The sequence below is a fragment of the Ursus arctos genome, unplaced genomic scaffold, assembly GCF_023065955.2.
Source record: "Ursus arctos isolate Adak ecotype North America unplaced genomic scaffold, UrsArc2.0 scaffold_36, whole genome shotgun sequence".
Taxonomy (NCBI): domain Eukaryota; kingdom Metazoa; phylum Chordata; class Mammalia; order Carnivora; family Ursidae; genus Ursus; species Ursus arctos.
The window spans coordinates 24,764,922-24,778,951 of NW_026623050.1; the positions used below are offsets into that span (position 1 = coordinate 24,764,922).

The window sequence follows — 14,030 nt, forward strand, 5'->3', positions numbered from 1 at the left end:
ATTATATTTTTAGAGAGATATGTACCTATTATCAAAGCAAACGGATAGTCAAATTTATAGTTTGGGCATGCTCTACACATCTCTAAGAAACACTTGGTTCTTTTTTTTTTTTTTTTTAAGATTTATTTATTTATTTATTTGAGAGAGAGAGAGAGAGAGAGAGCGAGCATGAGCGGGGGGGAAGAGCAGAGGGAAAAAAGAGAATCCTGAAGCAGACTCCCTGATGAGAGCGGAGCCTGACACAGGGCTTGATCCCAGGACCCCAAGATCATGACCTGAGCCAAAATCAAGAGTCAGCTGCTTAACAAACTGAGCCACCCAGGCACCACCACACCCGATTCTTTTTTTTTTTTAAGATTTTATTTATTTATTTGACAGAGAGAGACAGCCAGTGAGAGAGGGAACACAAGCAGGGGGAGTGGGAAAGGAAGAAGCAGGCTCCCAGGAGAGGAGCCTGATGTGGGGCTCGATCCCAGAATGCCGGGATCACGCCCTGAGCCGAAGGCAGATGCTCAATGACTGAGCCACCCAGGCGCCCCACACCACACCCAATTCTTAAGATAAAAATTAGACTATAACAATCCAGTTCAATTATTTACAATAGCCAAGATATGGAAACAACGTAAGTGTCCATCAATGGGTGAATGGATAAAAGAAGATGTGGTGTATATATACGGTGGAATATCACTCAGCCATGAGAAAGAAGGAAATTATGCTATTTACAAAAACATAGACTTAAGGGCATAATGCTACGTGAAATAAGACAGAGAAATAAAATACTACATGGTATCACTTATATGTGGAATCTAAAAATAAAAGTCAAACTCATAGAAACGGAGTAGAAAAATGGTTCCCAAAGGCTGGAGCAGGAAGGAATAGAGAGGTGGTAAAAGGGTACAAACTTTCAGCCATATAGAGTCTGAGAATCTAATGTATAATATGGTGATTATATATGATAACATTATATTGTATGATTGAAATTTGCTAGGAGAGAACTTAAATGTTCTCATTTAAAAAAAAGGAAAAATATAAATATGTGGGGATAGACGTATTAATTAACTGGATGGGAGGAGTCATTTCAGAATATATATGTATATCAAATCATCATGATGTACACTTTAAATATCTTATAATTTGTCAATTATATCACAATAAAGCCCCCCCAAAATCTGGTTTTTAATTAAAGCACACAAGATTCCTCATGGTTAAAAAAAAAAAAACAACAGTCTGCTTAAAGTCTTACTTTCTTATAAACATGACTTAATTCCAGAATTCCAAGAAACAAAGTAGCAAAGGGTGATACTTCCATTTTAAAAAGTAATGTGTATGTTCTACAACAAAATAGGTTAAGACAGGACACTTAGGCCTTTAAATGTACTAAGGAAGAATGATATAAAAGACAGCCCTGAGTTAAATATATAATCAAGTCAATACAAAAACCAGAATTAAAAACATCAATTAGTATGACAAGAGTGTAACACTCATCAATGCTGAAAATAATACCATGTTTTGTTTTTATTTTTGAACTTGCAGTATTTAGTTATCAAAACACATTACCTGGGAAGCTGATGTCAATCGCTGGGACAACAAAAAATACACATAATATCTCATTTTCATATAAAGCCCTCTTTCATTTGCTTTCAGCTCATAAAAAGAATTAGAAACATTTTTTACCAGATGCTTTTCCTTAAAACAACGAATCTATTTTTCCCACGCCTACTTATTTCCTATGCCAAGTTTTAGTTTCACCTCTGCATTTCTAACACTCATTATACAGTGACATTTCTAATAACAGACACATTTTAATGCTTTAATAGCTGTAGAAAGGGAATATTAAATACAATAAAACATATTTAGACATTAACTAAATATGCCTTTGAGGAGACTAATAAGTCTTAGCTTTTTAAAGAAATCTCAATAAAAAAATATGTATTATAGTATATGTCAAATATGGTCAGCCGAAAATAACTATATAGAGAACACCAGACTAAGTGCTATGAGGCCTACTTCGAAGCTCAAGGAGTTAACAATTCTCTCAATATCGGAGCATTTTCACCTGTGGGCCTCAAATGACTCATATGTGTGGTTGAAATATTTATCTCCCCAGCCCTTGGGGCAGCTGAGCAAGGCTTGGGATGGAGTTTCCTGGCCACTGCCCTTCAACCATTAGCAATCTCTTTTGTATATCATGGTGTGCTATCCAAGTATTTTTTTGTGTGTCAAGGTTGGGAAATACTCCTTTACCGAGTACAAATAAAGCCTTTATATAATACAATTAAAGGCTTTATATACATGCATCCAATCACACATACATATAAACAGGCAGTCCTTGCTTTGCGTGCAGTATGGGATGATAAAAATAATCATACAAGCTGAAACCATGCAAGCAATTTTAATGATCAATGTGAAAAATTATAATTGTTCCATAACCTTTAAAATTTTTTGTCAAGGGGAGCCTGGGTGGCTCAGTCAGTTAAGCGTCTGACTTTTGATGTCAGCTCAGGTCATGATCTCATGGGTCATGAGATCAGTCCCACATTAGGCTCTGCACTCAATAGGTAGTCTGCTTGAGATTCTCTCTCTCCCTTTCCCTCTGCTACTTCCCCCATTTGTACATGTGCACGCACACTCTCTCTCACAAATAAATAAACAGATCTTAAAATTTTGTTGCTGTTGTTGGGGCACCTAGTGGTGCAATAGGTTAAGGCTCCAACTCTCGGTTTCAGCTCAGGTCCTCTCTCAGGGTTGTGAGATCCAGCCCCCGTTGGACTCTGCACTCAGTGAGACATCCGCTTAAGACTCTCTCCTCTGGGGGCGCCTGGGTGGCACAGCGGTTAAGCGTCTGCCTTCGGCTCAGGGCGTGATCCTGGCATTCTGGGATCAAGCCCCACATCAGGCTCCTCCGCTATGAGCCTGCTTCTTCCTCTCCCACTCCCCCTGCTTGTGTTCCTTCTCTCGCTGGCTGTCTCTATCTCTGTCGAATAAATAAATAAAATCTTAAGAAAAAAAAAAAAAGACTCTCTCCTCTGCCACCCAACGCCCCATGCTCTCTCTCTAAAATAAATAAATAAATAAATCTTTGAAAAAATTATTTTTTGTGAAGACATTATGAACTCTCCATCAAATATAAATATATAGGGAAATGAAAAAAGAACAAAATTAATATTTATTTAGTACACTAATTTAAAACATTAAAAACACTGCAAATTATTTTATTTCTTTATAAAAAAAACTTATCAAGAGCAATTTGAACACTGCTTGTCACCTTCCGGAACAACTATGATAGGAAGCAAGCATCTTTTCTACGCCATGGATTGTCATACTCCTTTCTAAGTTAGGATCAGTTTCCGACATTGTATCCTTTGTGCTTTATTATTTTTTTAAAAAGATTTTATTTATTTGACAGAGAGAGAGAGCGCGCGAGCAAGCACAGGGAGGGGGAGCAGCAGAGGGAGAGGGAGAAGCAGGCTCCCTGCTCAGCAGGGACCCAACGCAGAGCTAGATCCCAGGACCCTGAGACCATGACCTGAATCAAAGGCAGATCCTTAACCCACTGAGCTACCTGGGAGCCCCTCCTCTGTGCTTTAAATGTCAGGAAATATCTCCAAGAGTTCCTTTCATGTGAAATCTTATGCTGGTATCACTTTTTCATCCTTTTTAAGTCACAACCACTTTCCTCATTTATGTCCCAAAGTTTGCCTTCACTACATTCTTGTGGTGGCATATCTTAAAGTCTCTTGAACATCAGCACTGTCAACATTCCCACTGTCAGCTGTTACTCCTGTAACTCCATTTATGTTCAGTTTTGAATTTCACTTCCTGCAGTATCACTTTTTATTTCTTTGCTGTGCTTTAATCATTGCTGGCCAACTCTTTGATTATCCACTTTTATAAAATTACATCATGAGTTTATCACTGGGAGACAAGGACAGAACACAAATACACACTTTTTGTATATGAACTCAGTAACAGGTGCATAGTGACCACTGACAGAGTTCGGAAAATGGGACATTACTGGTCACTGGTCATGATGTGCATCTGTTATTTATGTAGTGATATGTGGACTGAAGAGACAGCAGTGAAGTCTGTACTTTACCAAATCAGTTATAGTCAATACACTGTAGTAACTGAAACTGGTTTATCTCAACTTGTAAAAAGCAAGGCCTGCCTTATGTCAACTATATAGAACTGATATATATTAAAGGATTAGAAGGTAGACACAGAAGTTGTGATAAGATTACTTTCGGAGTTTTCTTTAAGGAATATCTCTTCATGTTTTTATGGGACATGAGGATAAAAAGTACTATAATTGAGGGGAAGAGAACACGTTCATAGTAAAGTGAAGCAGACAAACATTAACAACAAAAAAGTACATTTATTCTATCTGAAAAACAGACTATGAGCTACAGAAGTGGTTCTCAAGATGCAGTTCCCAACTTGAAGCATCAGCAGCACCTGAGAACATGCTAGAAATGCTGTGTCTTGAGTCCCGACCCAGACCTACTGAATCAGACACTGTAGGGTCAGGGCCAGCAATTTCTACTCTAACAAGCCCTACAAGAGATTCTGATGAACTACCACGTTTGAGAATTACTGAACTCATGTCCTACAAACCAATGTGCTCTTAAGTTAAAGAAAGTAATTGAGATCTTGTATCACTTTACCTTATAAGACATGTTTTATCTGAATCGCTCAATCATGAAGATAAACTTTATCCTTAACGTTTACTCCAAAGGATCTAATGTACAGACCCCCAAATTTGATTTTTGAGGAGAAATTACCTTAAATATCTTTGAAATCTTGAGATTACAGGCTGGGCAGGGAAAAATGACAATGAAATGCTTAAGCTAAATGGAGGAGTGGCTAGCACTGGTTGAGAGGAAAACTCAGGCCACAGTTGAGGAAGGACGGTGGTGCGTGAGTATATGGGAAAGAGAACATAAGCTTGGAAACTTGGAAAGTTTCTGGTCAAGATTTTAAGAATCCAGTTTCTAAACAGTAAAGTCATTTGTTTTAATTTACATTGATTAATACTGTCACACACAAAATGCTTCACTTCTGTTACATCTGACACCTCCCTGCCCCTCCCTCAGTTCTTCCCTAGCCCTTTTTAGTTTTATAGCAAAGTTATTGACACTTAAAAACTGTGACTCAATTTTGGTCCTGCCAACTGATAAACTCTGTATCTACGAATAAGTTACTTAATTATTTTTTACTTTTCTCTATTGCTTATAGCAGTGGTCCACACACATTAAAAACTGTTCATTAACAGCACTTAGACCAAAATTTTTTTGAAAAACAAAAATAATATACAATGTATGGTTAACTATGCTTTCTTGTTTTAAGAAATCTTGGTTTAAAACAGTGGGATACCACTACTTGAAGGATGGATTCAAAGTTCAATTCATTTTGCTACAGGTTTTAGTGGCTGCCTAGCTAAAAAAATAAAATGATACAAAGATCCACATGCACCAAATGCTTCATTGTTGGGCTTACTAGAGGGACACTGATTGTTTTTAACACCTTACACCAATAACACAAAGGTTTCTCTCTAAATTCTACTAGTAAAAAGCTATCTTCCCTGACGTTAACCAGTTTTTCTTACAAACGTTAAGACAGGGGCTACATTCCTATCCTTGAGGCTCTCTGGAAGATTTTAAAAGAGATTTTTTTTCCCCCTAATCTGATTCCAAGTTTTTAAAGTATACTGATATATAAGTTTTTTTGTCCGTTCTTGTTTAAAATTGTGCCATCTTTCATTTTTGGCAACAAAATCATACTTAACAGACCCAAGGACGCTGTGTGGCACAACTCTGGGGGTAGTCATTCATATGGAAAGGGTTAAGCACACTGTCTCCCTACAGGTGTGCTCTGTGGAGATGACGAAGATTCTTTCAGTATGGTATGTGACAGGACTGTATGACAACATAAAGAGATAGTACCACTTATCGATCCACATACTTAACATGAGTAATGTTTAATTGTTATTTGGAGAAAAAATAAGTTAGTTATAATATTCTCTTCCTACATCCCAGTGGTTTATCTTATGCACATCCTGGGACAGTAAAAAGAATAAAGTATATAAATTCAGTGGTTTGTTTTCCACCATTTCTATTCTCCCTGACTTTTACTGTTCCTTCAACCAATTATCAAAGGCAACCTAACTTATTCTAAACATAATTGAGTATCTCCATGTGCCAGATACTGTTCTATGACCTTGGGACATTGACAATAAACAAGAAACACAAAAATAGGCAATAGATATTATAAGTAATTAAAGTATATAATTTGTTAGTGGCAACCAGGAAAAGGGACTGGATATACACTTGTGTGGGTAAAGGGTAAAGAAGCCAAAAACTAGAAGAAGAAAGAAACCCAGAGATGTGAACCTGGCCCTTAGGATTGCTCTTCTCTGGAAAAAGCAAGAAAAGGCTAAGAAATACACCAGGGCTTTCAACAGTCTCTCAGAATCAGAGGAACAAAAACTGGATTTCAGGATCTATCAACAAACTGAACACCTAAGCTCTGAGTTGGGACTTTGTGTAACAAGGGGTCCCCTCGGTTTGGTGATTCTCCAAAAGAGCTCATAGGATTCAGCATACAGTTGTACTCATGGATAAGACTTATTACAGCAAAAGGATACAAAGCAAAAAAATTAAAAATAAAGAGTAAAAGGAAAAGGTGTATGGAGTGACGTTCAGAGGAAACTAAACCTCTGAGTCTTTCCTGAGTTTCTGTCTGGGATGATGAAAAAGTTCTGGAAGTAGATAGTGTTGATGGCTGCACAACTCTGTGAATCTACTTAATATCATTGAATTGTACGAAAAATGTATGCTGACTTGTACGCTAAAATGGTTAAAATGGTAAATTCTATGTTATTCTAAAATACGTATATTTTACCACAACTAAAAAAAAAAGTCCCTCCCACTAAAGTCACATAGGATGCACTTAATTCTTCTAGCAACAGTTTTTTTTTTTTGTATATTGGAAAAGTTCATTAGAGACTCAGCACTCAAGGTTTTTACTGGAGGCTCATCATATAGATGCCTTCTGCCTAGCACGTACCAAGACTCTCAAAAGGAAAGCAGATGTCTAGAATAAGCCACATTGTCTGTACAGTGTAGGTACTATAAGCCATCCTTATCAGCAACAGAAAGTCTTATATCAGTACAGGGAACAGTTTACTAGCCAAGTTTCCAGATACCAGCTAAGGGCCAGCCTTGCAAACAGGCCTTTTCAAAGACTGGCAGTGTCAGTCTGGCTATAGCAACTCTTATATGCACAGACCCTGAATAGCAACACCCTAGCAGGTAAGTGGGAAACAAACTGGTCTTTCTGTAGGACCGAGAATTCTCTAGGTCCAAAGTCAAGCTTCAAACTTAAATCCCTGCAACGGAATTAAGGTGAATCAAAAGTAATCTTGTGTAGAGGAAGGTAACATTTTAACTTTCTCATTATCTCCACAATTTTTCATATCCAATAGCTGGCTCTGGATAAAGAACATCCTAGCATACAATGAAACAGCATGTTTAAAAAAAGAAACATGCTATGAGATTAATTGTGTCCCCCGCAAAAGATATGTTGAAGCCTTAACCCACAGTACCTCAGAACATGACCTTCCTTGGAAACAGGATCAGAGCAAACATAATTAAAGATTAAGATGAGGTCATACTGGATTAGGGTGGGCCCTTAATCCAATATGACTGGTGTCCTTCTAAGAAGAGGAGAGAGACACACAGGAAGAAGATGCCACATGATGAGAGAAACAGAGATGAGGGTGATGTATCTACAAGCCAAAGATGACAAAAATTGCTGGCAGATATCAGAAGATAGAAAAGGCAATGAAGGATTCTCTCCTACGGGTTTCAGAGGTAACATGGTCCGGTGATACCTTGATTTTGTATTCCTAGCCTCTAGAACTATGAAACAAGAAATTTCTATTATTTTAAGCCACTTAGTTTGTGGTACTTTGTTACAGCAGCCCTAAGAAATGAATACACAAAAGAGAATAGAAAAGAAACACCAGAAATCTAGATATCAGAGGTACAAGACACAGACTTTAAAAGAGTTTTGCCTAATATGCTAAAGGAAAGATTGAGAATTTCTGTCAAAAACTAATCTATAAAAAAGAACCAAATGGAATATCTAGAACTGAAGAATACAATAATTGAAATTAAGGACTCAAGTCATGGGTTAAACAGTGTATTAGAGACAGGTGAAGAGGGAATTAATAAACTAGAAAAAAATATCAAAAATGATGCAAGAAGAGTCAAAAGGAAAGATAAGAAAAGAATGCACAACTAAAACCCCAGAAGAGAAAGAGAGAGAATGAGGAAGAAGTGATATTTAGTGACCTAATGACCGAGAATTCTCCAAAATTGTTAAGAAGTCATCAGGGCACATATTCAAGGAGCAATACAAACCCCAAAAGAAATATTTATAAAGAAAATCTAATGTAAGTACATTGTAGGAAAATTGCTGAAAAGCAGGCAGAAAGATAAAATTTTAAATTTGCAAAGAAAAGAGATGTATTACTTTCAACGGAGCAAAAACCAAGATGGACAGCTGACTTTTCAACAGAAACAAAAGAAGCCAGAAACAATGAAATATCTATCCTTCAATAAAGGTGAAATAATAATAATTTAAAGACCTCTAAGATGAATTAAAACTGGGAGTCTTTGTCACTAGATATCTATAATAAAGATAATACTAAAGGGTATTCTTCAGGCAGAGGAAAATGATACTAGTTAAAATCTTAGAGATATGAGAAGAAAAGCATCAAAAAGGGTAAATATATGAATAAATGTAAATGAATATCAAATGTATACACTAATAAAAATATATAGAAAAAATACTGTTTAATGGGGATAAGTCAGGGATGCATGTTATAATTATTTAGAGTAGCACTGTCCAATTGAACTTTTTGTGATGCTGGAAATCTCTGCACTGTTCAATATGGTAACCAAACATATTTCTGCACTGTTCAATATGGTAACCAAACAAATCTCTGCACTGTTCAATATGGTAACCAAACATATTTCAAGCACTTGAAATATGGACGGTATGACTGAGAAACTGAATTTTAAGTTTTACTTAATTTTAATAAATTTATAATAGTCGTCTGTGTCTAGGAGCTACTGTATTAGGACACTTCTAGAGTAACCCTTAAAAGAGTAGTAAAAGAGTATATAATTATGTTAATATAGAACTATTAATCAAGGGGGAAAAATGCAATAAAAAATATTCAACTCACAAGAATGCACTAAGTCAAAAAAAGGTCCTTAAAACAATGAGTCAAATAGAATACATATATTAAAATGGTAGATATAAACCCAAACTTATTAGTGATGTGTAGTAATTACTACAGGTACTATAGACATTAAAAGATCATAGATATTATGAAGGCCTTTACGCCAATAATTCTGAAAACTTAAACTGAACAAGTTTCTTAAAAACATACACACACACACACACACAAGAAAACATACACACACACAAGTTACAAAACTGATGCAAGAAATTAAACATCTGAATGGCCCTAAAGCTAACTTAAAAACAGAACTGATAATTAGAAGCTTCTCAAAAAAGGAAAGCTTTAGGTCCATGTGCTTTCTAGATAGCTTTTACCAAACATTTGTAGGAGAAATAACACCAATTTTACAGAAATTCTACCAGATAAGAGAAGAATAAAGAAGACATCCCGACTCATTTTACAGTATAAACATAACCTTAATACCAATACCTAGGCAAGGTATTATGGGTCAATCTCACTCATAAACACAGATGGCAGAATACTAACAAAATTAATGTTAAACTAAATGCACCAATATATAAAAAGAGCAATATATTATGATCAAGCTGGGTTTACTGCAGGAATACAAGGTTGGATTGACATTTTTAAATGAACCAACAGGAGTCATCGCATTAGTAGAATAAGACAAAAACCATACCATCATATCAGAAGCAAAGAAAGTATCTGATATTTTTTGCCCATTCATGATTAAAATTCTTAAATTAGGCATACAAAGGAACTTCTTTATTCTAATTAAAGGTATCTACAAAAACCTATACAAAAATACCAAACACAATGGTGAATTATTGAAAATGTTCCCTTTTAAGATTAGAAATAAGGTAAAAAGGCCCATTATTCACCTTGTATTCAAGCCATTATTTGCATAAGATATGATTGGTTACTTAAAAAACCTGAATTATTACAATAAGTAAGTGACTTTAGCAAAGTTGCTAGATAGATCAATATACAAAATCAATATGTAAATACATTTTATACTTTAGTAACAAACCTTAAGAAAATAAAATGTCAGAAATACCATTTATAATAGCTTAAAAATATCAAATGCCACAAAATACATTTAACAAAAGATGTATAAGAACTCTACATAGAAAATCATAAAATACTAAGAGAAATTAAAGACATAAAGAAATTAAGGAATATTTAAAGTTCACAAATTAGAAGATGTTATTGTGAAGTTATCAATTTGCTCCACATTGAGTCAATGCACTTGCTAACAAAAATCCCAATCTTCTTGTTGTTGATAGAAACTGACAAGCTGATTCCAAAATTTGTAAACACAAAGGGCCAAGAACAGCCAAGAAACTCCTGAAGAAAAATAAGTTGACAAGATTCACTTTACAAAAGAGTAGAATATTTATTATAAAGTTAGAGTAATTTACAGTGTTAATTGTCTAACTAGAGTACCTAGAAAAATTAAGTAATTACTCTAGCTAGAGTAATTAAAACAGGTACTGCCTCAAGGATACATAGGGAGTCAAGAGTTAGAGTCACATACATGATTTATAACACAAGCAGCATTAAAGAGCAGCAGAGAAAGGGGGGGTCTTTTCAATAAGCAGTGCTAATGATTGAAAATAAAATCTTGATATTCCATGTAAAATTAAATACCACATAAACTGTGTATCTAAAAATTAAGGGGTAGAAAAAAATTAAGATTCTAGAAGATAAGACAGGAGAGTATCTTCATGATCTTGCTGGGGGAAAATTTTTAAAATAGGACAAAGAAAGCATGAATCAGAAAGGAAATGACTAATGAAACTGGTAAGTTTAAAACATACAATTAAGAGACTGAAAAGATAAGTTACAGAGTGGGAGAAAAGCATTTGTAAAATTTAAAACCTACAAAGAAAGACCAAAGGAACAAAAACCTGACAATAGGGGGCACCTGGGTGGCTCAGTCAGTTAAGCGTCCTACTCTTGACCTCAGCTCAGGTCTTGATCTCAGGGCTGTGAGTTCAAGTCCCATGCTGGGCTCCACACCAGGCATGGAGCCTACTTAAAAAACCAAACCAAAACACACACACACACACACACACACACACACACACACCCTGACAACAGAAAAATGAGCAAGAGGTTTGAATAGGCAATTCACAAAACTGTATATCCAAATGATTAATCACGTGAAAGAGTTCCCAATTTCATAAACAACCAAAGAAAGGCAAAGTAAAACAATAATGAAATATTAGTGAGATCTACCCACCAGCATGGCTAAAATTAAGTAAACTGATAAGGCCAAGTGTGGGCAACAATGTGAAGAAACTGAAACCATCACATATTGCTATTATAAGTATAAATTTGTTCAATTGGTTCGGAAACTTTCTGAAATTATCTACTAAATTTGAGTGTGTACCTAACATATGACTCAATAATTCCACTCCTCAGTATATGCCCAAACAGCAATATGTGTGCAGTGTACTAATACACATTTAAAAGAATTTTCAGTTACATTAAAATGGAAACAACCTAAACAGATTCCTAAAGTTAAATGAATAGGGGGCATGTGGGTGGTTCAGTTGGTTAAGCATCTGCCTTAGGCTCAGGTCATGATCTCCAAATCCTGGGACAGAGCCCCTGGTTGGGCTCCCTGCTCAGCAGGGAGTCTGCTTCTCCCTCTCCCTCTGCTCCTCTCCCCTGCTCGTGCTCTTTCAAATAAATTTAAAAAAAAGAAAAAGAAAAAAGAAATCCTTTACTCTTGTATCATAAAGATGATTTTCCATATTTTCACCTAATTCTAGCTTAATAGCTTTTTCCTCAGTACAAAAATATGCAAAATATCACTTCATTGTCTTGTGGTATCTATTTTCATCAAGAAGAAGTCTACTTTGGGGGCAATATATTAGGTAATTATTATGATTTAAAAAGATCTGAAATACAGTCCATGAAGTAGGTTGAACAAAATATTATTATATTCATTATGTATAGATGAAAAAGCTCAAGCCTAGGGGGTTAAATGATTCTACCCAAGGTAAAAGAATTAGAAAATATATAGTAATCATACATATATCTTCTGACTTACACATTCAGCATGATTTCCACTATTCCACTGTAATGGAAAAAGCACAGGCTGTGGAATCAGAAAAGATATGGACACTCTTGAGCAATAAACTTAGAAAACCTTAGTTTCTTCCTCTATATAACAAAGATAAACATCACCTATTTTACAGAATAGTGAGGATTAGCAACGATGTATATATAGTCATTGACCCACATTACATATTTCATAAATGAGTTAGAAATATTGTTCTGTGGGGCACCTGAGTGTCTCAGTTGGTTAAGTGTCTGACTCTTAATTTTGGCTCAGGTCATGATCTCAGGGTAGTGGATCAAGCCCTGTGTCAGGCTCCACACCCGATGGAACCTTCTGAAGATTCTCTCTCTTTCCCTCTGTCCCTCCTCTTGCTTGTGTGCTCTCTCCCCTCCTCCCAAAAAAACCCAAAAAACAGAAATACTGTTCTATTATTTTATACACACCCACACACACATATATACATACACACACACATATATTTAACAGTTTCTAAGGACAATTTTGGAGCATTTCAAGTGCATCATATAACTTGGTTTGTGAGTGGTAGATACATAATGAACCAAAAGGAGAAAAAAAAAAAAAACTAACAATATTCTGTAAGTTGTACCTTAGGAGGCTGGGAGGACAGGAAGTTGGGAGGAGGGGAGGCTAGGAGGAGGAGTGTAATAATGAGAGGAAAACTGACAAATTACAGAGAGGATCAAAGAATAGAATATTTGAAAAGAAATACATTACTGCTTTTAAGGGTATACCGTAACCCATATCTAGCAACTCATAATTTCCAATTTAGTCTGTTATTTGGATGTCAGAGGGCACTAATAAATACTTCTGAAGTAAGATATCATAAGTATCTTATACACATCTTAACTCTTTTTCTTTTTAAAGATTTTATTTATTTATTTGACAGAGAGAGAGACAGCCAGCGAGAGAGGGAACACAAGCAGGGGGAGTGGGAGAGGAAGAAGCAGGCTCACAGCAGAAGAGCCCGATGTGGGGCTCGATCCCATAACGCCGGGATCACGCCCTAAGCCGAAGGCAGACGCTTAACCGCTGTGCCACCTAGGCGCCCCTTAACTCTTGACTATCTGTAGACCACCACTCTTCTTGAAACCAAAGCATTAAATCTACATTATGTTAGGTATGACTGTAAGAGACGAAATAATGAGTCACGCAAACTACTTTATAGTCGCATCTGATATGTAACTTTTTAAAATTATATTCAGTTATTCCAGACACTACAATGACAAAATGTTGCTTTCTATATTTATTTTCTGTATCGTTTTTCCACAAAGTAACTATAAGAAAAACCTACTTAGGAGCCGTTTCTCCTACACTCCCTTCCTGTTGCAACATTTTTTGAAATTAAAAGTAATACAGCAATATTAAAAACAAAACAAAAACCAAACACCTCTAACCCATGGATACTTTATTTTTTTAGATTTTTTAAATTTTAAGTATTCTCTACACCCAATGTAGGGCTTGAACTCACAACTCTGAAATCAAGAGTTGCATGCTCTACCGACTGAGCCAGCCAGGTGCATTTTAAACATATTCACCCCCACATAAAGAACCACACCCATTCCCAAACCCAAAGAAAACACAGCCATACAAGTTTCTCATCAAACAACTGTAAAAGAAACCAAATACACTATCCTATTATGTTAAAATGAATGGCTTCTAAGTGAG

At 35.8% G+C, this 14,030-nt stretch overlaps 1 protein-coding gene across 4 annotated transcripts in view; it reads right to left on the reverse strand.

The window, feature by feature from the left end:
- Positions 1-14,030, reverse strand: part of ICE2 (interactor of little elongation complex ELL subunit 2) — a 71,074-nt gene that overhangs the window by 15,506 nt on the left and 41,538 nt on the right. The gene's annotated exons all lie outside the window — the stretch shown is intronic.